The 25952-nt window shown below is 41.9% G+C and overlaps 1 protein-coding gene across 4 annotated transcripts in view; it reads left to right on the top strand.

Annotated features, from left to right (window-relative positions):
- agap1 (ArfGAP with GTPase domain, ankyrin repeat and PH domain 1) overlaps positions 1-25952 on the top strand; it is a 788284-nt gene that overhangs the window by 677304 nt on the left and 85028 nt on the right. The gene's annotated exons all lie outside the window — the stretch shown is intronic.

The following is a 25952-nucleotide window of genomic DNA, read 5'->3' as shown; positions in this document are numbered from 1 at the left end:
TATAACCTCTTTACCTGTTGCTCCTGGCCTATGCGAATAAACTTTACTTTCACCGATACATGTTTTAAGAAGATCTGGCACTTCCTCCTCAACCAACCTCCAACCAGCTTGTACATTCTGGTGCAGCTTTCTAGCCTCCACTGTACTTTCCATTAACACTCCAACAAAATTCACTGGCTTATCCTGTTTTCCTACATCTGGCTTCACAGTGCTTTTCCTAACCCTCCAACACTCTGATTTTGTGTGGCCTGTTTTATTGCAGTGAAAATACTGGACCTTTTAAATTCTCTTTCCTGTTCAGGGACTTCATTTTTACCCTGTGATAAGTATCCTTATGATCTTCACCGAGATCTACCTTTCCCTTTCCACGCAAGGATTTCTCTTTTCCCCAATTTCTATCCCTCATGGATTGAAATTGATTTTGGAAGCCAGATGTTGATTTATGGATCAACTCATTATCATCAAGTATTTCAGCTGCTAATCTTGCCATTTTAACTCTGCTCTTTCACGAGTTCTCATTACTACAGAAAGTGAATTTTTGAACTCCTGTCCAAGTGCTAATTTCTGAAGTTCAAACTCCCTTTCTTTTTTTCTTTCCTCTCTCTCCTTTTTTCTCACTCTCTCTCTCTCTCTCGCTTTTTCTTTGTTCTGCTGTAGCAATTCGTTCTTTTTCTCTTTCCTTTGCTTTTAATCGTAATTGAAACTGTTTCATTTCTGTTGCCCTTTCCTTGTCTTTTGCTTCTTACTCAATTTGCTTCATTTTCAATTGAAGTTTAGCCATCTCTAAATATTTTGGTGGCATTTCCAGCAAATTTTAAATGCTGAGCTATTGCTGTAATTACCTCTTCATTCCTCATGGAAGGAGGCAGCTCCAACCTCCAGCAGCTTAGCCTTAATCACCTTTTGCAAAACGTCCGAAGTCACTTCTTCCACTCCCAGAAAACTCTTGTTGACTGAGAGAGCCATTGCTATCCCAAACACTGTTTAAACCAGCCAACTTGAACACTCGGAACAAATGACAATAACACCTACCACTCTCTTCCTTCAAGTCCAGCAACCCTAATCCCAAATCAGAACTGTATAACAAATCCCGCAAAGACCCCCCAATCTGTTATGGACCAGGCCAGACACCACGCCACCCGAAAATATTTCAAGGACATAGTCCAGATCCTAACTTTGCTAGTTGTTTTAAGCAGGTGTAACACGGATATTCCAGGAGGGATGCAGCTGGTCAAGCCACATAGTTTCAAACAAAACAGAATTTACTTACAAGATTACAGAATGAAACACAAACAAAAGAGAACAGAATACAAATAACTTAACCTATTTGAAAACCCAACAGATCATCCCATTAATGATGCTGTTCCAAATACTGGCAACAATCCCAGAAATACCCTTTGGCACAAAAAGTAAAATCAAACACAGGGTCTTACAGGAGAGAGAAGTCAGAGAGAGAGAGAATCAGCATGGACCTGGTTTTCTTGGGTCCAGCAGCTCCACAACTGCCTGACTGCTTTCAGTGAATAAGTAGACTGACAAAAATTAAATCAAACCAGAGCAAACTGAGTTGGGAGAACTGGCCACTCCCTTTTCATTGTCCAAGTGTTTTTTTTCTTAAAACTTAAAAGCCTTTTGCCTGAGGCAGTATCTGTTAGCTATGATCAAACTGGCCCAAACTTAGACTTTTTGGAGTCTATGTCTTTTATGACCTCTTTTGAAATAAAAGCTAAGGACACCATAACCTTGTTAAAGGAGCAGCATCATCACAGAATGTTCACTAGTGACTGCACAATGTTTAGTACATTCACCACCCTCAGATACTGAAGCAGTCCATGCCCAAATGCGTCAAGGCCCTGACAAGATGCAACACAAATGCCAGTCAATAATCATCTCCAATAACCTGCACATTTGAAGAGCCTGTGCAGACACAAAGGGTCAGGCGGCCTCTTTCTGTACCCTAGTTCTGAGTCTGTGAGGTCGAAGTCTCATCATTGCCCCTTGACATTCAATAGCATTGCCATCACTGAATTCCCCCACTTTTATCATTCTGGGAGCTACTATTGAGTAGAAACTGAACTGGATTAGCCAAATAAATCATATGGCTACAAGAGCCATGAGAGGCTAGAAATCCTGCAATGAGTAACTCACCTCTTGACACCCCAAAGCCATTATCTATACAGCACAAGTCAGGATGGAATTCTCCCCATTGCCTGGATGAATCCAACAACATCCAGAACAAAAAAAAACCACTTGACTGGTACCACGTCCATGAACATTCAGTCCTTTTATGACCAATGCTCTGTGTGTACCATCTACAGGGTGCATTGCAGAAATTCATTAAGGCTACTCAGACAGCACCTTCCAAACTGATGACCACCACCCTCAAGAAGGAGATGGGCAGCATATACTTGGAAACACCACCACTTGCAAGTTCCCCTCCAAGCCACTCAATATCATGACTTGGAAATAAACCACCATTCCTTCACTGTTGCTGGCTCATTATCCAGAAATGCCCTCCCCAACATTCTGGGCCTGCTCAGAAAGCATGGACTACAACCATTCAAGAAGGCAGCTCACCACCACACACTCAAGTCGAGAGTGTGGTACTGGAAAAGCACAGCAGGTCAGGCAGCATCCAAGGAGCAGGAGAATCAACATTTCAGGACTAAGCCCTTCATCAGGAATGAAGAGCTTATGCCCAAAATGTCGATGCTGCATGACCTGCATTGTTTTCCCAGCACCGCGCCCTCAACTCTGTTCTCCAGCATCTGCAGTCCTCACTTTCTAGCATCTTCTCAAGGTTGATAAACGCTGACCCACCCAGTGACCGTCCATTCTCCATAATTGAATGAATAAAAAATAAAACACCAAATTGATCTGGCTTTGTTTGACTCTTTACGAGCTGCTGAGAGAGTAACGTCACTTTGAAATGATTACTGAATGGATAGAAATTAATTTAGATAGTTTTTATGATCATTTAAATGAATTATCAGTGTCCTTTAAGGGCTGCTCATTGATTCTGTATGTAGTACATGGAACATTACTAATGTTCCTCGGATGCTGTCTGACCAGCTGTGCTTTTCCAGCACCACACACTCGACATAGAACATTACAGCGCAGTACAGGCCCTTTGGTCCTCAATGTTGCACCAACCTGTGGAACCAATCTGGAGCCCATCTAACCTACACTATTCCATTATCGTCCATATCTTTAACCAATGACCATTTAAATGCCCTTAAAGTTGGTGAGTCTACTACTGTTGCAATCAAGGCATTCCAAATGCCTACTATCCTCTGAGTAAAAAAGCTACCTCTGACCTCTGTCCTATTTCTATCACCCTTGAATTTAAAGCTATGTCCCCTCATGCTAGCCATCACCATCAGAGGAAAAAAGCTCTCACTGTCCACCCTATCTCAGCCTCTGATCATCTTATAAGTCTCTATTAAATCATCAGTGGGTACTGAAAGTTTGGGTACTGAAAATATATTGGGTTTAGCAGCAGCATAGGTATAGTGCCAGGGTGTGGAATGTGTGGCCAGGATATGGGGTTGAACAGAGTGTAGTGAGGGGTGAGGGCTAGCGGCCTAACAAAAATGTTGTGGAATGGGTCAATGATGCAGCAGTGGGGCCAATTTTCTGATTGCATTCTCCCATACTGGGAGGAAGCAATGATCTCTATTCAGATGAAAAGAGTGTGGTGGGGCTGGGGGACACTGCCAAGATGGTGGTTGGATGTGGATTCCTGATTGATATCTGAAAGACAAGAATCTAGCCATTGGAATTTGATAATCAGTAGTGGGTTGAAGGAGAAAGTGAGGACTGCAGGTGCTGGAGATCAGAGCTGAAAATGTGTTGCTGGAAAAGCGCAGCAGGTCAGGCAGCATCCAAAAAGCAGGAGAATCGACGTTTCGGGCATGAGCCCTTCCTGAAGGAAACATGCCCGAAATGTCGATTCTCCTGCTCCTTGGATGCTGCCTGACCTGCTGCGCTTTTCCAGCAACACATTTTCAGTAATGGGTTGAAGACAAGTTTCTATATGACAGGATTTTGAAAATATAAGTTCTGATAAAGAAACTTGATCAACTTATCTTCATTCACCTATCCAGATCAGAAACACCAATCCCCAATACCTCTCTGCCTCATTATAACAATCAATAGCTCCTAAAATAATCAGAACATTTGAATTCACAGCTTAGAAGACCAAGCCAAGCTTTAATTGCACGTTGCATGAAGAGCTGCCTTGATTTGTAATGCTGCTTCAGGTTTTCCATTTTTTGTACTTGGAATGACATGAATTGTATTACCATGAATTGTATTGCCACAGTCCTGTGTCAATTGTGTCTTTTCAAAGCTGAAGACTCCAAGTTCTCTTGTCTTTCAGTTGTGTTGCTCAGAACCAAGTCCTGCAGGCTTCCACTATGCAGTCTCCAGGATTTAGATGTTTTCCATTTGTCTGGGTGACTAACCTCTCTGTCCATGTACTCTGACAGCGTTCTTATCAGTTTCAGCGCCATTACATAATCTAACGGGTGCTCAGACACATTCTAGCAGAGCTTGACCTTGCCATTGGGATCACTGGACAAATATCAGTTGTTGCTTTTCTCCTTGTCCTCAGATTAATAAAAAGTCTGGGTCAGTTTACACCATTAACTCAACTTGGATAAATTAACATGGGATTAATTATGGGACATTTCCAATCTGTGTAGCTCAATATCACACAAGCTGGTTCAGCTGACCACTGAGCCATCACTTTCGGAATAGTTGAGCGATACTGTTTTTAATTATGCAATAAAATTGTTAAAATTAGGTACTGGTTTTGTTCAACAAACATAAAAGAAAGATCAACTTGCATTTCTACAACCTTTGTGACAAAGCAGTCCATTGCCAGTGAATGATTTAAAGTATAATTACTGTTGTAGTGTTAGATAATGTGGTAGACTGTTTGCACATGGTAAGCTCCCCTAAACAACAGTGTGGTCAAAACCATATAATCTGTTTATTGGTGATGTCAAGTGAGGTGTAATAATTGCAAACTCCACTGCTCTTGTGGCTACAAATGAATGGGGATCAAAAATTAGCCGAGGCTGACTAATCTTAGCATTAACATCAGTGGCACTTAATAACAAGGACAGCAGCAATATCATTAAAGAGGTATAGGAACAGCAAGTGTCCTGTTTTGGATTGAGATGTGGTGGAAATTTTTGGGTCACTGAGATCAGTTCTTTGGCAAGGGAGCTAGTATACACTTCGAGCCAGCATCTTTTTACTTGCAAGTAGATTAGTTTCGCTTTGGGGGAAAGGTTAGACGGTAAGGAGCGAGAGAATGGTGTAGACAGGTTGGCAGACAAATTAATTTTCAGATGTACAGAGAATAATAAGAAGTGGACATGTTGAAAGAAGTTAAACAGGCCAAGTTAGCACAGAAGAAATCAGGATGAGGAAGCCAAAATCAAAGTATCAAACTGGGGGAGCTAAATTAAATGACTGGGTTGTAAATACATAGAGTAAGAAACAATATTTAGGATATGGTATCACTGATGACAGTAGAAAATAACATCAGCAACCTGAATGAGCAACTGGGATAAGAAATGCAGGAAGGAAAGTATAGCCCAACTCAGCTGGACAAAGGTAGAGAGATATTGGAGCAGAGTTTGATGATCAACCATTTCAAAGACTGCTGAGAAATCAGGAAGACGAGTTTACCTTTGCCACAGTCAATTAGGGTGTCATTTGTAACGTTTGGTACTGTGACAGAGGCAAAATGCAGAGAAATTCAAACATTAAGTTGCAAGAAAGATGGACATATATTTGGGAGTAATGGCATATTCAAGAGTTATGTGAAGGAGCTGGACATTAGAGATATAGTGGCATTTTGCAAGGAATGAACGGGTGAATTTTTTTTGACGAGGGTGGAGTTGAGGGTAAGTTTGTCGCAAAAGGACAGCACAAGGTGAGAAAACCATTAATAACATCAGCTAGCATTGGAGCCAGGAAGGTGTTTAGTTTAACAGGAATAGGGTTGAAAGTAATAAGACTTAAAACAAAATCATGACACAATGACAATAATTAAAACATGATTTCAAGCTGGCTCAAGTTTAGAATCCAGCATCCTTGGGTGTTAAAACTATAACACTGAAATGGATTATTTGACCACCTGCTGTTTGCTGGTGTTTATACTCCACGGCTAGTTGTATTTTTCAGCTTATCCGTGGATATGTGCCAAGATTCCATTAAAAGGCACCACTGCTTTTCACTTCAAGCATTCCATATAACAGCAACTTCATATCCTCACTGCCTGTATATCTAAATTCACCTTTGATTCTTTACTTGAAGTGCTAGTGCCTTTCCTGTACTCAAGTCCCCTTGTTCTGGATCTGCCTTTTAGCTGAAATTGTTCGTGTGTGTGTGTGTGTGTGTGTGTGTGTGTGTAATTCTGAATAGTATTACACTAAAGCAGAAGGATTTAAAACAAAATTCATCAAAATGAAAGCTTTTACACTAAATTGATAATGACAAGAATTTTCTTGCGTTACTGTGGACAAATTAAACAGAAAAGGAAAAGAAGGATGAAATTTCTGAAAAGTTTAAGAGTCGAGAGATAAGTGATTCAAAAATAGTTTGGGTTTGTGAAAATCTTTGTTGAGACCTACTGAATTTTATTTGTTGGAAGATTGAATGATTTTACCAAATTTGAAGCCAGAAAAGAGAGTGTTCAATGTTTACACGATAGATCATAAAGAATGAAAGCCAGGAAGAATATAAACAAACATGGAGGGAAATTCATTAACAGAGTGGTAGAATAAGAGGAACTGAGTTTTGTAAAAGCATTAAAAAAAACTTCCTCTGGAAGCAATGGCAGGAGCAGGATGGTTAAACCAGGGGAAAGTGCCTAAGAAAGAAAGGTGACACATTTGACACTGAAGCATTAGTTGAGACACTGAATGAGTACTTTGTTTCACTTTTCACAGAGGAGTTCAATATTGGTCTTGCAGAATCATCAGAGGTGGGTATGGAACTATTATTGGCAACTGTTAGTGAAGTAAAGAGTATCTAGCTCCACTTCACAACATAAAAATTGTTTGGAAAGATGAAGGATTGGCAAATGTGACAACCCGCACCAAAAATAGGTAAACCAGGAAATTATAGACCAGTATAGCCAGACCAATTATAGACCAGATCCACTAAAGTTGTGAACAAACTAGTCGAGTCTGTAAAATGGAATGAAATTGCAAGCACTTAGAGAAACATGAGTTAATCATGTCTAGTCAACATGAGTATGAAGGGGTGATATCTGAGATTCTTAACTGTAACAATAAGATGGAGGAACAGAGGTAGACCATTCAGCCCATCAAATCTGCTCTGCCATTAAATGGGATCATGGCTGATCAGATAACCTTCAACTCCACCTTACTGTCTTTACCTCGTATACCTCGTAAAAATCTGTTCATCTGTGCCTTGAAAACAAAGGTGACCACCAGACCAATCATACCTGTGCCAGCTCTTTAAAAGAGCTATCCAATTACTATGCCCCTGTTTTTGTCCCTTTAACCCTGGCTTCTTTCTCCTCTTCAAATATTTCGCCAATTCATTTTCAAAGTTACTTTGAAGCTGTTTCCTCATCCTATTTTGATCACAAGTGAGATGGGATTTCATTAAAAGACCAGCATGTGTTGCCCATCCCGATCCTACTGAGCGACCTGCTTGGTCACTGCACAGAACAGCTAAGAATCAATTATATTTCTACAGACCTATTGTCATATGTAATCCTACGTTACGGAAGGTTAATGAACAAGTTGAGTTTTGTATTTGTGTGACTACTCTGAGAAATTCATCTTAGTAGTCCAACAGTTACAAGACAGCACACTGGCATCTATCCTGGATGTCGATGAGTCTTCTGACCCTTTCCCAGTTCCTAATGGAGTTACATATGGCTTGGTGCTTGTGCCTCAGCCCTACAATGTTCTTCTGTGCTTTTGATACAAAAATATTCTGGCATCAAAGTCAAGCATCACATGGTCAGGATGTATCTGAGACTCCAGGCAAAGACTGAGATCTCCAAGACTTTACAACTTGCTGTTTGCCAATAATTGTGCACTGGCCACTGGTACAGATCTGGTTGTGAAGTATAATTTTGTTCACTAATAAATGCAACAGCTTCAGCCCTAGACCAGCACAATGAAAATTGATGTAATGCATTAGTATAGAGAGGATGGTAACAAGGCATTTAGCATGCTTGCCTTCATTGCTCAATCCTTTAGAGTATAAGAATTCAGAAGTCATGTTAAGGTTGTACAGGACACTGTTGTGGCCTCTTCTGAACTACTGTGTCCAGTTCTGGTTGCCTAGTTATAGGAAAGATATTATTAAGCTGGAGAGGGTTCAGAAGAGATTTACCAGGATGTTGCCAGTTTTGGAAGGTTTGAGTTATAAAGAAAGGCTGGATAGGCGAGGCCTTTTTTTCACTGGAGCAAAGGTTGAGAGGCAACCTTACAGAAGTTTATAAAATAATGAGGGATATAAATAGGCTAATAGTAGTTGTCTTTTCCCTCGGATGAAGGATTTCAGGACTGGGGGCACATTTTTAAGCTGAGAGGAGAGAGATTCAAAAAAGATAGGGACAATTTTTTTATAGAGAGTGGTTTGCATGTGGAATGAACTTCCTGAGAAGGTGGTAGATTTGGGTACAATTACAATGTTTAAAAGACATTTAGATAAGTACATGAATAAGAAATATTTGGAGGTATGTGGCCCAGAAGCAGGCAGGTGGGACTAGTTTAGTTTGGGATTATGGTCAGCGTGGACTGATTGGACCGAAGGGTCTGTTTTCATGAAGTAAGACTAGTCTGCTCCAGGAAAGCCTGTCTGGAGTCTGAGGTTTCAGTCCATGACCAAAACCTGTCAGCAGTTCACTTATAACACCTTCCCCCTCCAAGCTGTCTATATTGACAATGTCACATGTAAGAATTACCAAAGCAAGTGGAGAGTTCCACCATTGATCAGGGAGTGAAGAGGAGTAATCTTACCAAACTGACCTTCTATGGAACGGCATGGAACAACTGCTCGTCCTGCTCACTCTGCTGTGCACATGTGAGATTTGGACTATGTATCAACACTTGCACAAGCTCCCTAGAGAAGCTTTGAGGATCAGTTGGCAGAGAAAAATGCTACACTCCTAGGTGCTCAGCTCAACAGGCATGCCAAAAACCAACAGTAAATTTAGAAATCAGAATTGAGTGAGACTGGTTATGTTGCCAGAATGTCTGAAACCCACTTACCAAAGTCTGTCTTCTTTGGAGAGCTCGTGTCTGCTGCAGATTCTCATTGAAGCCAAAGGTAGTGTTTTAAGGACATTTAAAAGGTTTCACTAAGGAGTTTTGATATCATCTTTAAGTGCTGGGAGAACCTCGTCCAGGATTGCTGGACCCAGTGCAATCAAATAAAAAAAAGTGTTGCTTCTTTTAAAAGAAAGGCAAAGAGAGAGGACAGGAGAGAAAATCCCAAGCAAATAACTCCTCCGAAACTGATTAATCAGCAGTATCCTATACCAGTTGCAATAGAAGGTTGCAGATGCAGTTTGGCCTCAGCAGTCACCTACAGCTTCGCCCGAGCAAATGCTCCATATACAATCATACAGCACGGAAACAGACCCTTCAGTCCAACTAGTCCATGCCGAACATAATGCCAAATTAAATTTGTCTCACTTGCTTGCTCATGGCCCATGTTTCTCCAAATTTTTCGTATTCATGTAGTGATCCAAACGCCTTTTACACATTGTAATTGTACCCACATCCACCACGTCCTAAGGAGGTTCATTTCATACACAAACCACACTGCGGAAAATCTCGCTCCTCTCACCTTAAAAATGTGCCACTAGTCTTACAACTACCCTTAACCCTATCTATACTCTCGTTATTTTATAAACTTCAATTAGATCGCCTCTCAACCTCCTATGCTCCAGTGAAAAAAGTCCCAGCCTATCCAGACTTTCTTTATAACTCAAACCTTCCATACCCGGCAGCATCATAGTAAATGTCTTCTGAACCCTCTCCAGCTTAATAATATCTATCCAATGTCTGGGCGACCAGAACTGGACACAGTATTTCTGAAGAGGCCTCACCAGTGTCCTGTACAAACCTCAACATGATTTCCCAAATCCTGTACTCAAAGGACTAAGCAATGAAGGCAAGTGTGCTAAATGCCTTTTTAACCACCCTATCTATACGTGATGCGAACTTCAAAGAATTCTATAACTGAACCTGTAGGTCTCTCTGTTGTCCAACACCACCCAAGGCCCTGCCATTAATTGTATAAGTCCTACCCATGTTTGTTGTACCAAAACACAATACCTGTATCCAGATTGAATTCTACCTGCCATTGACTCATTTGATCAAGATCCCTTTGTAATCTCAGAAAACCACGTTCACTGTCTACTATGCCACTAATTTTGGTGTTATCTGCAAACTTACTAGCTATGCCTTCTATACACTCATTCAACTCAGTTACATAAATAACAAATAACAAACAAAAGAGGACCCAGAACCGATCCCTGTGGAACACAGCTGGTCAGAGGCCTTCAAAAAAACAACCCTCTACCATTATTCTCTGTTTCCTGCCGTTAAGTCGATTATGTATCCAATTGGCAAGTTCATGCTGAATCCCAGGTGACCTAACTTTACTAATTAGTCTACCAAGTGGAATTTTATCAAAGGCTTTACTAAAATCTAAATAAACAATGCCTATTGCACTGCCATCATCAATCTTTTTGATAACTTGCTCAAAAGACTCCATCAAGTTTGTGAGACACTATTTTCCTCACATAAAACCATGTTGACTGTCATAGAGGTGTACAGCATGGAAACGGACCCTTCGGTCCAACGTGTCCATGCCGACCAGATATCCCAACCCAATCTCGTCCCACCTGCCAGCACCCAGCCTATATCCCTCCAAACTCTTCCTATTCATATACCCATCCAAATCCTCTCTTAAATGTTGCAATTGTATCAGCCTCCACCACATCCTCTGGCAGCACGTTCCATACACGTACCACCCTCTGCGTGAAAAGGTTGCTCCTTGGGTCTCTTTTATATCTTTCCCCTCCCACCCTAAACCTATGCCCTCTAGTTCTGGACTCGCTGACTCCAGGGAAAAGATTTTGTCTATTTATCCTACCCATGCCCCTCATAATTTTGTAAACCTCTATAAGATCACCTCTCAACCTCCGACGCTCCAGAGAAAATAGCCCCAGCCTGTTCAGCCTCTCCCTATAGCTCAGATCCTCCAATCCTGGCAACATCCTTGTAAATCTTTTCTGAACCCTTTCAGGTTTCACAACATCTTTCCGATAGGAAGGAGACCAGAATTGCACGCAATATTCCAACAGTGGCCTAACCAATGTCCGGTAGAGCCGCAACATGACCTCCCAACTCCTGTACTCAATATTCTAACCAATAAAGGAAAGCATACCAAACGCCGCCTTCATTATCCTATCTACCTGCGACTCTACTTTCAAGGAGCTATGGACCTGCACTCGTCCCTAATCCATGTTTGCATCTCTAAAATTCAATGAATCCTATCTTTTAAAATCACCTCCAAAAATTTACTCACAACTGAAGTCAGACTCTCAGATCTGAAGTACCTCAGTTTCTCCTTGCAATCTTTCTTAAACAAAGATACAACATTATCCCCTTTCACGTGGTCGATGATGCTGTCCAGCACATCTCATCCACTTCCCGCAACTCCGCCCTCGAAACCCACCCCTCTAACTGCAACAAAGACAGAATTCCCCAGTCCTCACTTTCCACCCCACCAACCTCAGTATACATTGCATCATCATCATCCGCCATTACTGCCACTTACAAATGGACCCCGTCACCAGAGGGATATTTCCCTCCCTCCCCATCTACATTCCGCAAAGAGCATTCCCTCCACGGCTCTGTTCTCAGGTCCACACTCCCACCAACCCACCCTCCCCTCCCAGCACCTTCCCCTGCCACTGCAAGAATTGCAAAATCTGTGCCCACACCTCCCCCTCACCTCCGTGCAAGGCCCAAAAGGAGCCTTCCACATCCATCAGAGGTTTACCTACAGTTCTACACGTCATTTACTATATCTTTTGCTCCCAATGTTGTCTCCTCTACAGCGGGGAGACAGGACGTCAACTTGCAGAATGCTTCAGGGAACATCTCCGGGACACATGCACGAAAGCAACCCCACCACCCCATGGCCGAACACTTCAACTCCCCCTCCCACTCTGCTAAGGACATGCAGGTGCTGGGCCTTCCCCATTGCCAAACCCTAACCACCCGACACCTGGAGGAAGAATGCCTCACCTTCCGTCTTTTGACTCTTCAACCATCTTCTGCTTCTGGACCCTGCAAACCCCACAAGATCAATGTGGATTTCACCAGTTTCTTCATTTCCCCTCCCCCCACCTTACCTCAGGTCCAACCTTCCAACTCGGCACCAACTTCATGACTTGTCCTACCTGTCCATCTTCTTTCCCATCTATCCTCTCCACCATCTTCTCCAACTTATCACCATTACGCCCACTTTCATCCACCTATCACACCCAAAAGCTACCTTTCCCCCAGAAACACCCCCCTCCCATTTATTTCTCTACCCTCTTGGCTCACAAGCCTCATTTCTGATGAAGGGCTTCTCCCTGAAACATCAATTCTCCTGCTCCTCGAATGCTGCCTGACCTGCTGTGCTTTTCCAGCATCACACTTTTGACTCTGATCTCCAGCATCTGCAGTCCTCGCTTTCTCTCAAAGATACGGCATTAGTCACCCTCCAGGCATCAGGCACCTCACCCATAGCTATATTTCTACAAGCTGTCTCACAGTTTCTTCCCTTACTTCCAAAACATTCTGGGATACATTAGATCATCCTGGAGTTTTATCCACCTTTATATTCTCTTAAGGTCTCCAAAACATGCGCTTCTGTAATGTAAAGTGTTTTTAAAACATCAAAATTTATTTCTCGGGATTCTCTAGCCTCAATTTCTTTCTCCACAGTTAAAACTCACACAACACCAGATTATAGTCCAACAGGTTTAATTGGAAATGCTTCCAATTGGAAAACCTGTGAACTATAACCTGGTGTTGTGTGAGTTTTAACTTTGTACACCCCAGTCCAACATCAGTATCTCCAAATCATTTCTTCACAGTAAAATCTAATGCAAAATATTCATTTACTATCTCTCCCATTTTCTGGGATTCAACACAAAGACAGCCTCCTTGATCTTTAAGGGTCCCTACCTCCTCTAATTACCCTCTTGCTCTTAATGCATTTGTAGGATCTATTTGGAATAGTATTTGCAGATAAGGCTAAGGATATTTCATAGCCCTTCTTTGCCTTCTCAATTCCTTTTTTAAGAATGCCCCTACACACTTTATATTGATTAAGAGATTCAATTGAACCAAGTTGTCTATATCCAAAATCAGATTCTTTTTTATTCTTGACTAGAGCCTCAATATCTTTATTCATCCATTGTTCCTTAACCATACCAACGTTACCATTCAGTCTAACAGGAGCATAATGCCTGTGAACTCTCATCATCACACTCTTGAAAGCTTCCCACATGTCAGGTGTCCTTTTACCTGCCAACAGTCTACTCCAATCAAATTTGAAAGTTCTTGTCTCATACCATTAAAATTTGTCTTGCTCCAGTTAAAAACTTTAACTTTTATACAAGGTTTATCCTTTTCCATAACCATTTTGAAGCTAGTAGAATTATGATAGCTAGACCCAAAGTGTTCCTCCACGGTTACTTCAATCACCTGCCCTGCCTTGCTGCCCAAGGAAAGGTGTAGTTCTGCTCCTCCAGTAGGAGCATCTACATATTGATGATAAAAGTTTTCTTGAACACGTTTGACAAATTCTTCACCATCCAAATTTTTAACACTATGACGGCCCTGTCAATGTTTGGAAAATTAAAATACCCCATTACTATAATGTTATTATGCCTGTATATATCTCTGAGATCTCCCTACATAATGAACATAATCATCTTTGCCTCAAAGACAAACATGACGGAATGTGATAGTTTCGTTGTTTGGATCATAGATACTAACTTTTCATTGATGTTTACTTAATTAACTGACATTAACTTCCTGTGCTGCTGTTTTAGCTTATGTTCCTGAAACATTAGCCCAGACCCTTTCATCACACATACAGTAACATTACAGATAAGCTGTTGTGTTTTTTGTTTCAGATTGTACATTCCTAGTCATCATAATCCACTGCATAAAACAGAAAATCCTCCCCACGTGGTCAACCCTATAGTGCTAATGACAAACACAGTAAATGCATAGAAAAATAAGAAAAAGAGGAGGTTTCTCAGCCTCTAACACTTGTTCCACCATTGAAAGAGATCATGGATGATGTGCACTTTAACTCCTATATCCCTTAGATTCATGTTGACCAAAATAAATTATCAGTTTCCAATTTAAAACTCAAAACCAGTCTGCATCAATTGCTATTTACGGTAGTGAGTTCAAACTTCTACCACCTTTTGTGTGTAGGAGTATTACCCACCTTCACTCAGTTCTAATTTTTGGATAAAAATGCCCCCAAATCCTAAATCTCTCGCCCTGCAACCAATGGAAATTAGTAACTTTCTACCTATCTTATAGCTTCATTTTAATGTCTCGGAAACCTCAATCAAATCACGTATTCAATCAAATTCCTGGAAATGGATCCCCCTAGCATATTTGTGCAATCTGTCCTCAAAAGGTAACCCCTTGCAGCCCAGGGATTACTCTGGTAAATCTACAGAGCTTTCTGTGCATAGAAGCAAAGGCGTACAGGAATTTTTAAAAATTATTTGGTAAGGTATCACACCAGAGATTTTGCAAAGATAACACCTGGAGTGAAGGAATATGGCCACATTAGAAACCTATTCGGTCAAAAACAGGTTAAAAAGTAGATGGATGCAAAAAGAAGTTTGTTGAACTCCAAAACAACACAAGGGAAATGATGGACTTTTATATAAGTGATAGCAGGAATTCATAATCCGCATGTGTGGAAAGGTGATTTTGCCATATTTATATGAATACGTTGTAGAGCGGTCAAAGACAGAGTCAGTGCACTGAGTAGAATTCCTATCAGTTTATTCTGTTGGCTCCCCCTTTTCCCACCAAATGAATGTTTTATTAAAGGCTTGGCTGTGATATTCCAGCAGTCAAATAACCTGCCAAGACACGCTGATTAGTCTCACATGAAGGATTAGCTAGTTCACTGAGATACTGGAGGGAAGCCAGTGCCAGTGGAACTGTGCCTGAACGTGAGTGGCTCTCCTCAGAAAAGGGAGACAGAAAATGAAAGTGACTGTAAGAATTATAAACTGCAGACTTTTTTTTCTTGAGGTTTAACAGAAAGTTGACCTCACTTTTTCCATGTACGCCTGCCAGTCTTTGGGCTCATCTCCTTTGGGATGAGTGCAGGTGCACAGTGCTGCCTTGTTACTCTGCCTGCTGTAACCATTGCAGACGGTGGAGGAAACTGGCAGTTATTATGTGTGAGAAGGAGAAGTTTATTCATCTGTGCAAGGAAAAATCAAAATCCAAAGGAAACAATTTTTTTTTACTTTTTTTTTCCCCAATTCTTGAACATAGTGTGTTGTGTTGGTGGGGTGATTGGTAAAGCTTCCACTACTGTGGATGGGGGAGCTTTGTGACTCAGCATCGTTTTGCTGCTATGTTTTCCAGTCAGAATCCTGTCTAGCTAGCTTTTCTCCAATTTCTCCTAGTAATGCTAATGTCAATGAAAGCTATTTCACTGTTGTCCAATTCTGATTTCACTATTGATGCTGTTCAGACCACCTTATTCCATTACTGATTGCAGATTTGTGATCTCTACATATGCTCATTCTGCTGTAGGGTATCTGCTGTAGGGACCCTCTCTTCCATTTCATTGCACCACTTTCCCTCATTGCAGTTCAGCAGGAGAAACATTGTTGTCTTTCAACAATGATGTCTAGAACTCAGAGGCGCATCCACATTACCATCCATCTAACTGTTTTCCCAAACTCTTCAAAGAATCCTTTGACATTTCATTTATAGATCATAGAGATGTACAACATGGAAACAGACCCTTCGGTCCAACCTGTCCTTGCCGACCAGATATCCCAACCCAATCTAGTCCCACCTGCCAGCACTTGGTCCATACCCTTCCAAACCTTTCCTATTCTATACCCATCCAGATGCTACTTAAATGTTGTAATTGTACTAGCCTCCACCCTTGCCTCTGGCAGCTCATTCCATACATGCACCACCCTTTGTGTGAAAAAGTTGCCCCTTAAGTCCCTTTTAATTTTTTCCCCTCTCACTCTAAGCCTATGTTCTCTCGATCTGGACTCCCACACCCTGGGAAAAGACTATCAATTTACCCTATCCATGTCCCTCATGATTTTATAAACCTCCACAAGGTCGCCCCTCAGCCTCCGCGCTCCAGGGAAAGCAACCCCAGCCTGTTCAGTCTCTCCTATAGCTCAAACCCTCTAACCCTGGCAACATCCTTGGAAATCTTTTCTGAACCTTTTCAAGTTTCATAACATCTTTCCGATAGGAAGGAGACCAGAATGGCATGCAATATTCCAACAGTGTCCTAACCAATGTCCTGTACAGGCGCAACGTGACCTCCCAACTCCTGTACTCAATACTCTGACCAATAAAGGAAAGCATACCAAGTGCCTTCTTCATTATCCTATTTACCTGCGACTCCACTTTCAAGGAGCTGTGAACTTTCACTCCTAGGTCTCTTTGTTCAGCAACACTCCCTAGGACCTTATTATTAAGTGTATAAGTCCTGCTAAGATTTGCTTTCCCAAAATGCAGCACCTCGCATTTATCTGAATTGAACTCCATCTGCCACTTCTCAGCCCATTGGCCTATCTGGTCAAGATCCTGTTGTAATCTGAGGTAACCCTCTTCGCTGTCCACTACACCTTCAATTTCGGTGTCATCTGCAAACTTAATAACTGTACCTCTTATGCTAGCATCTAAATCATTTATGTAAATGACAAAATGGAGAGGACCCAGCACCGGTCCTTGTGGCACTCCACTGGTCACAGGCCTCCAGTCTGAAAAACAATCCTCCACCACCACCCTCTGTCTTCTACCTTTGAGGTGTTTGGATCTGCAGGAAAATCTCTGTCAGATGTGGAAAGATGCTTTGGGGCCTTGAACTGCAGTGAGGGGAGAGGTGTGGGCGCAGGTTTTACACCTGTTGCGGTGGTAAGGGAAGGTGCCAGGAGTGGAGAGTGGGTTGGTGGGGTGGCATGGACCTAACGAGGGAGTCGCAGAGGGAATGGTCTGTGTGGAATGCAGATAGAAATGGGGAGGGAACTATAACCCTGGTGGTGGGGTCTGATTTTAGGTGGCAGAAATGGTGAAGAAATATGTGCTGTATCCGGAGATTAATGGGATGTAGATGAGGACCGGTGGTTCTAATCTTGTTGTGGCTGGAGGTGTGGAGTTTAAGGGCGGAGATTCAGGAAGTGGAGGAGATGTGCTAGAGGGCATTTTTGACAATGTCAGTGGGAAAATAATCAAATCAAGACCCTTCCTATCATCAAATCACCCACTATCCACATCCTAGAGGAGGTCACCTATAATCAGAAAGTGAAGTGGGCTCACTATATAAATCGTGGTCATAAGAGTAGGTCAGAAGCTTGGAATCTTGCACAGAGTAACTCACCTCCTGACTCCCACAGCCTATCCATTATCTACAAGAAACAAATAGGAATGTGATGGAATCCTCCTAACTTGGCTGGTTACATGCAGCTCCCACCACACTGAAAAGCTTTATAGTTGCCGATATTGCCTGTCCATCATTTCTGTACCTGCACTGATCTTGCTCAATGTCCATTCTTGCCAGCTCTAATGCTTATGGTCCTTTGTGGACAGTGATTAATTGCATGCTTATGTCCATCCATCTGCTGAATCGCCGGTGTTGGACTGGGTGTATAAAGTTGAAAATCACACAACACCAATTTATCGTCCAACAGGTTTAATTGGAAGCATTAGCTTTCGGAGTGCTGCTCCTTCATCAGGTGGTTGTCAATGCTCCGAAAGCTAGTGCTTCCAATTAAACCTGTTGGACTATAACCTGGTGTTGTTTGATTTTTAAGTTTGTACATCTCGAGAATGTTTGTATTGAGTTGTCAGTTTCCATACTGTAAACCTCCTATAGCCACATTAATGTATACCACATTTCCAGCTTTCCTATCTATTTCAATCTTAAAGCAACAACACTATCAGCTTACATTTATGTAGCACCCTTGACCTAGTGAAACATCCAACAATGCTTTGTGCATGAATATTCAAGCAACATTTGACAGCATGCCACAAGTATATGCTATATCAAGCTTGGTTGATGAGGTTGGATCTGAGCAATAATTTAAAGGAGAGACGCAGTCAGGTGCAGAGGTTTAGAGAGGGAAGTTTACTTCACCACTGCCATTATTCTTAAACAGCGCCATTCATCTTAGAATGAGATAGCATCAAAGAATCCTCTTTAAGATCTTAACACCTTTCTTAATGCCAAAAATGAATACAGTGCTCTAGCAAAGACTACCTATAATTGTTTGTCAATACCATTAGAGAAAAGTAAAATGATACTGTACAGAAGGAACTCTGTTGTACCAATGCACATACTTTAAAAGTGTTTTATAGAAGTTATTCATAACTTCTTTGCTGTTGTTCTCTATGGTTATGCTGAAGCCAAGGATCCCATGTGCTTTATTAGTATTCTGAACTTCTGGGTTGCAACCTTCAAACATTTGTGTGCGTGCATCACCAAGTCTCTGTATCCCTGAACCTCTTTTAAAATTGTACTCTACTATTCTTCAAAATAGTGCTATGTAGACAGATGGGTCCTCAGTTTAATGTCTCATTGAAAGAATGCCCCTCTGACAATGCAATACTCCCTCAGTACTGCACTGGAAAATGTCAACCTAGTATATACTAGCTCAAGTGTTTGGAGTGGGACTTGAACCAAACATTTTGTAATTCAAAGGCAAGAATGCTATTAACTACACCACTGGTTGAAAAGAACTTTGTTTCAGTCAATAGCTAAGCAAATTTCTCTCAAATAGATTTTCAAACTTCTACTTATGAATACTTGCATTTGTTGCACCTATACAACCTTTCAAAGATGTGTAGGAGTAAGTATGAAAGCAGAAACATGCCATAAAGGTAAAATTAAAAACAGGTGAATAAACGAAATCCCCAAGTGGTAAAGGAAAAACGCATGTCAAATCTGAAGATTAAAATTTAAGACAACCTTCCAAGTATAAAAATGTGCAGTCTGTCACAGAATTGACATTATACTATGACAGTCTGTCAGATTGAGAACTTTTTATTTTTCTTCCATTGTTTCTTTTTAAATAAAAACATGTTTGCATTGATGACAAAAGGCCACCTCATTTCCCATGGCTTACTGGAATTGTCACCAGCTGCCCATCGTGACACAGGTTTGGATGTAGTGTGAGCTTTACATCTTGGAACATAGTCACGTCTGCTCACCAAATGTAGCCTCCTGAGAATTTATTTGCGATTCATCACCTCTGGTGGTTGACTAGCCAGATGGACACTAAACACAAGTCATTCAGTTCCATCGAAGCATCCTGATACTCGTTAAAAAGACCAGAGTGGCTTTTCCTAGCAAGCAAGTTTGAATTAATCCACTTCCACGTGAAATTAATTTAGGTTTAAAACATAATTGTAACTGTACTGTGGATAAATGGATCTTATCCAGCAGTGGGAGATAATTAAAGCTTTAGAATTGTGGCAAGGAGCAGTTGATTTAGTATTTTGTAATCCAAAAAGCCTGTGTTTTTAACTCCGAGTCTCCATATCTTTCTCAGTGTATGTATTCTGTTCTTTTACCATCTGTCATTTTCTAAGAATGAATGTGAAATTTAAAGAAGTTTTTTTAAAAAAATACTGCACCACAGGTTATTATTATTTTGTAGCTCTGTCTTCTTTGGATTTCTCTACGCCATGTACTGTGCCTAACTAAGAAGACAGAATGAGTTATCATAAAGCTGAGGCACTGATAAATAGTCAGCCATGATACCCTGGGTCTCTAATATTTTCCCTTCTTGCATGTGACTGAGCATCAGTCTCAATGTTAACCCCATAAGTGACTCAGAAGGGAGGGAGGGCACATTCTAACTGTGCATATCCAGTGATTTGGATCACTGGGCACAGACCCAAGGCAATTTCATTATTTTTTTCCTTGGTCAAATGCTTTGCCTTTCAGTTTTCCATTCTTTTTCATTTTTATATTGAAGCTAGTTATTTTGGGTCTGTTTCTTATGTTGTTTCCCAGCCATTAAGTTAATTGCTTGCCTCTCTTCCTTTCTAGACTTAGATCCTGCTTAACCCCTATCCACTTTGCACTAATGACTATACTGATCTAGAGAGCACCCACATTCAGGACACCACTCACGCCCTCCACTTCCTCCATGATTTTTGCTTCTCCTGTGCCCAACGCCTTATCTTCACCATGAACATCCAGTTTACCTCCATCCCCAATCACGAAGGACTCAAAGCCCTCCGCTTCTTCCTTTCCCGCTGTAGCAACCAGTACCGTTCCACTGACACCCTCCTTCGACTGACTGAACTGGTCCTCACTCTGAACAACTTCTCTTTCCGATCCTCCCACTTCCTCCAAACCAAAGGAGTAGCCATGGGCACCCCCATGGGCCCCAGCTATGCCTGCCTCTTCATAGGATATGTGGAACAGTCCATCTTCCGCAGCTACACTGGCACCACTCCCCACCTTTTCCTCCGCTACATCGATGACTGTATCGGCGCTGCCTCGTGCTCCCTCGAGGAGGTTGAACAGTTCATCCACTTTACCAACACCTTCCACCCCGACCTCAAATTTACCCGGACCATCTCAGACTCCTCCCTCCCCTTCCTAGACATCTCCATTTCTATCTCGGACATTTACTATAAACCGACCGACTCCCACAGCTACTTAGACTATACCTCCTCCCACCCTGCCCCCTGTAAAAACACCATCCCATATTCCCAATTCCTTCGTCCCCACCACATCTGCTCCCAGGAGGACCAGTTCCAATACCGTACAACCCAGATGGCGGCCTCCTTCTCCAAAGACCGCAATTTCCCCCCAGACATGATCGACGATGCTCTCCACCGCATCTCCTCCACTTCCCGCTCCTCCGCCCTGGAGCCCCGTCCCTCCAATCGCCACCACGACAGAGCCCCACTGGTCCTCACCTACCACCCCACCAACCTCCACATACATCCTATCATCCATCGCCATTTCCGCCACCTCCAAATGGACCCCACCACCAGGAATATATTTCCCTCCCCTCCCCTATCAGCGTTCCGTAAAGACCATTCCCTCCGTGACTCCCTCGTCAAGTCCACACCCCCCACCAACCCAACTTCCACTCCCGGCACCTTCCCCTACAACCGCAAGAAATGCAAAACTTGTGCCCACACCTTCTCTCCCCCCACCCCCCCTTACTTCCCTCCAAGGCCCCAAGAGACCCTTCCATATCCACCACAAATTCACCTGCACCTCCACACACATCATTTACTGCATCCGCTGCACCCAATGTGGCCTCCTCTATATTGGGGAGACAGGCCGCCTACTTGCAGAACGTTTCAAAGAACACCTCTGGGACACCCGGACCAACCAACCCAACCACCCCGTGGCTCAACACTTCAACTCCCCCTCCCACTCCACCAAGGACTTGCAGGTCCTTGGACTCCTCCATCGCCAGACCATAGCAACACGACGGCTGGTGGAAGAGCGCCTCATCTTCCGCCTAGGAACCCTCCAACCACAAGGGATGAACTCAGACTTCTCCAGTTTCTTCATTTCCCTCCCCCCACCTTGTCTCAGTCCCAACTCTCGAACTTGAACTCAGCACCATCTTCCTGACCTCTCCGTCCCCGCCCCCACTCCGGCCTGTCACCCTCATCTTGACCTCCTTCCACCTATCGCATTTCTAACATCCCTCCCCCAAGTCCCTCCTCCCTACCTTTTATCTTAGCCCGCTTGGCACACTTTCCTCATTCCTGAAGAAGGGTTCATGCCCAAAAAGTCGATTCCCCTGCTCCCTGGATGCTGTCTGACCTGCTGCACTTTTCCAGCAACACATTTTCAGCTCTGATCTAGAAAGCAGTCCAAAACATAGTTTAACTTCACTTCCCAACTTAGTCTAATGTACTTTTGGAGAATTAGTCATCTAGTATTGTTCCCTGTTATGCCTGCCTCATCCTCATTCCTTTCCAATGGTTGACCTGTGATATGCTCCCAGTGCATTTTTGTAGGTGTAACAAACTTCATTTATGTAGAGGGAGAAGCTGGGATTTTTCTCTTCAGTCAAGAAAAGATTTGGGGAGTAATTAAAGGGGAGTTGTGAACAGAGTAAATGCAGAGGAATGTTTTAGCTGGCAAGAGTGACTGTGAAATACATGACAAAATAACTGGCAAAGAAACTAGAGGGGAGATGTGGACAAAACATTTTGTACAGCAAGTTATTGTGATCTGAAATGCACTGCCTGAAATGGCAATGGAAGCTGATTCAGTGGTAATTTTCAAAAGGAATGAATGTTTGAAGGGGAAAGATTTGTATGACTGAGAAAAAAACAGGCCTTCCCTCTGAATGTGTGGACCACACACACTCATTTGGTGTTGGCCATCAAATATCAAAGGTTTCAGAAGAAATAAGAAAGATAACTTGGGAGGAAAATTATATTCTGAAATGTCTTGTTGAATATATGTAGTAATTACTTAAGCTACCTTAAATAGAAATTGTCCCTTTTGTTTAATTTTCAATTGTTAGGTGTTGTTATTTTATAATAAATAGGATATTTTGATAACATAAGTTACGTTGGGAAAAGTACTGTGTTTTTTATAACTATTTCAAGTATCTAGATAATGGTTCAGATGTGAATATGTGTGTGATTGTTCAGACCTGCAGGAAGTGCATTGAGAGATGGATAAGCATCAGCAAGCTGTCATTTGCTGCCTTGGCCTGTATGGGCTCTGCCACTTCTACAGACTTGTCTTCACTCCACCCAAGATCCTGGTTTGGAGAGGTAGAACCGTGGCAATTGAATGTGCTCGCTCCTATTAGCTGCGGGATATTTAACAAGTGCCTGCCACTACCATCCCCCGCCTTCCGCTAGTTGTCTACTTTCTCGCTGTGACTTTGATGTCTCTCTCTCTCTCTCTCTCTCTCATTCTCCCTTTTGCCTTCTCCTTCTGCTCTCTGGATGCAGCCAAACGTAAAGCATGGAAACTAAACCGTGTAGGTAGCTTGCGAAACATATACAGCAGCAGCAGCACCAGCACCAACACAGAAGGTAATTAATCCAAGAGGAACACCAACTTAAACCTGATCACCCAGTAGAAATTGGTATTAGTTTGCCTGGAGCATACTTGCCTACTTGTGTGGGCTTTTATTTTGTTTGTGTTTTGTTTTTGTTTTATTAAACTGCTTCATTTATGTCATACATGTTCCTTTTTTCTTTACTTAAATTCTGACCTTTCCTCTAGCTGTGGAATAGTGATGTTTAAATTACTTCAAGAAACCCATTTTCCATTCTCACCACTGCCCCCCTTCCTCCCTACCCCCTTTTTGTACATGTTGGCATTCGATGTAATATTTTTCAAGTTATTGCAGTTTAAGGTGCAAGTAGCAGGTGTAATGATCTGTGGCAAAATACAATCGTGTGCTGTGACATTTAAGTACAGTATTTAATTTGTTTTGCGAAACATTGCCTGTAATGCTCTTTGTAGCTGGCCTCCAATCCAGAGCTGGTGCATGCTAGGTTATTTGCATGTTCAGGTGCTTTATAGTCTATGCCTGTTATTCTGCACTGCTGAAGGTCAGCCAAGTCAAAGTTCATAAATTGACTTGAAATGCTTTCAGCAAAGGCAGCAATCACATGTTTGCTTAATAGAAGATTGAGTTTTTTCATTTGTACACGAAAATTATAAATTAGTTTCTTTCTTTATACAAAATGTCAAGAGGCCAATTTATTCAACTGCCCGAAATCCATTTCAAGGCATTTTAATACATGTAGTCCTGAAATTGTATATGATATACAGAATGCAAAGTTGGTCACATTCCAGTAAGCCAACCAGTTAAGTGCTGTTGTCAGTTTAAAAGGAAAACGAGTGGGTCAGATAATCGTGGTGCTCTTGCCATGTTACTTACAGACAACGTCAGTGAATGGTTTTAATTTAATTTTTTCCTGACAATGTTTTTTTTAATGTGTAAAGTTCTACCACAATGAATGGAGCCTGAGGCCCTCAGTGTATGTGTTTTTTCTATAAGCCATAAGTTTGTATTTGAAATTGTAATTTTCATTGCTTTTAAATAATTGATTCTGATTTGTTTTGGAAACATTTTTTGTTATATAATACAGCTTCTGTTTTATCACCAATTGGCATTGAATAAATCTGTACTGTAAAGTGTGGAGTCAGCTACAAGTGATTGAAGCCCCATTGTTACTGGGTGCCCCCAGCAGGAATTTAAATGTCAGTATTTGCTCAGCCTTTTGCTTAAAAAATGCATTACTGCATCACAAATGATTAGAGAATTTCAGCATTAGTGATTGCCGTTACGTTTCAGCAAAAATGTACTCGGCTCTGACATTTCACTGCTCTCACATGAACTTTTACATTGACATGAGACCTGTTGCCTCCACCTATACTATCATTAGAACTGTCTAAAGAGGGAGTGTGTATGAAATCGTACAGCACAAAAAGAGACTATTTAGTCCAAATTCAACCGCTTGTTGAGTTCTCTGCCCAAAGGCAGATACGACCCACAACATCACGATCTCCTTCGTGGGCAGGGCAAGGAAGCAGCTCTCGAATCCATCGCAGGCAGAGCAGGGATTGAACTCACTGCTGTTGGCACGAATCTAATCCACTCCTCTTTTCTCCTTCCCACCATGAACCCTCTCCCCATACGCCAACCTCTAGGAGTTTACCACCAGCCATTGGCAGATTTTGGATTTCCAGGTTGAAACCTGACCCTGTTTGGCCTCGTTAGGAAAGCAGATTCCTTGGCCATCAAGTTCTGGAGTGGGGATTGAACCCAGACTTTTTAGCTCTGAGACAGGGTCACAATGAGTCTTGCCATTGAGTTTGCCACTGAGCAGGGAACTGACAAAGATATATTTATACCCTGAGCTTCCGATTGTCCCATCAGCAGAAACATCTTCCGTGAGTCCATCTAAAACTGTTTTAGAATTTTGAACACCTTTAGCCTGTTTCCCCTCAGCTTTCATTTTTCTTAGAGAAATGCGCTACAGCATGTTCACCATTTCTTGATAGTTGTTGTTTTTCAGACTTGGCATCATCCTTTAAATCGCCTTTTCACTTTCTCCAGTCATTCTGTGTCTTCAAATGTAAAATGTTGTACAAAATGATGAAAATTACTCAAGTACTCCTGCAAAGCCTGAAATAGTGCTCAAGGAAGCTTGCAACCCCTCAGTGCGTTTTGAGAAGTAAAAAATTTCTCTCCATTTTCTGTTCTTTAATTGTCCAGATGCTGTTTGTGACTTTCCTTTTAAATTATATGCAGGAGTGAGTAATCTTCTGATGCCCTTTAATGTTAGCTATCGGATTGCAAGGCACTCCTTTGAAACTAGTCAACTTTTCAAAGCTGCTTCTGAATGATACCAGTAATTCCTAATTATGCCTCTGTTGTCTCTGTAATAGATGATGAAAAAACAGGGGTCAATTTTCTTCTAGTAATCACTTCCAAATGTTAACCCTCCTCTTTAACTGTTTAACTTCTGATCCCAATATAATCTAATAGACATGTTAGACTCATTAGCCAGTGAAAGTTCAGTTGTTAAATTTCACTTGGGGAACCCAGTCTTATTCCAAAGTTTTCTTAACCCTTAGTGTGCTTTACTCTGAATACTGTCTCATTAACAGTT

The sequence above is a fragment of the Hemiscyllium ocellatum genome, chromosome 7 (genome assembly GCF_020745735.1).
Source record: "Hemiscyllium ocellatum isolate sHemOce1 chromosome 7, sHemOce1.pat.X.cur, whole genome shotgun sequence".
Taxonomy (NCBI): Eukaryota; Metazoa; Chordata; class Chondrichthyes; order Orectolobiformes; family Hemiscylliidae; genus Hemiscyllium; species Hemiscyllium ocellatum.
Note: the sequence above shows the minus strand (reverse complement) of the source record. Positions and strands in the feature narration are given on the sequence as shown.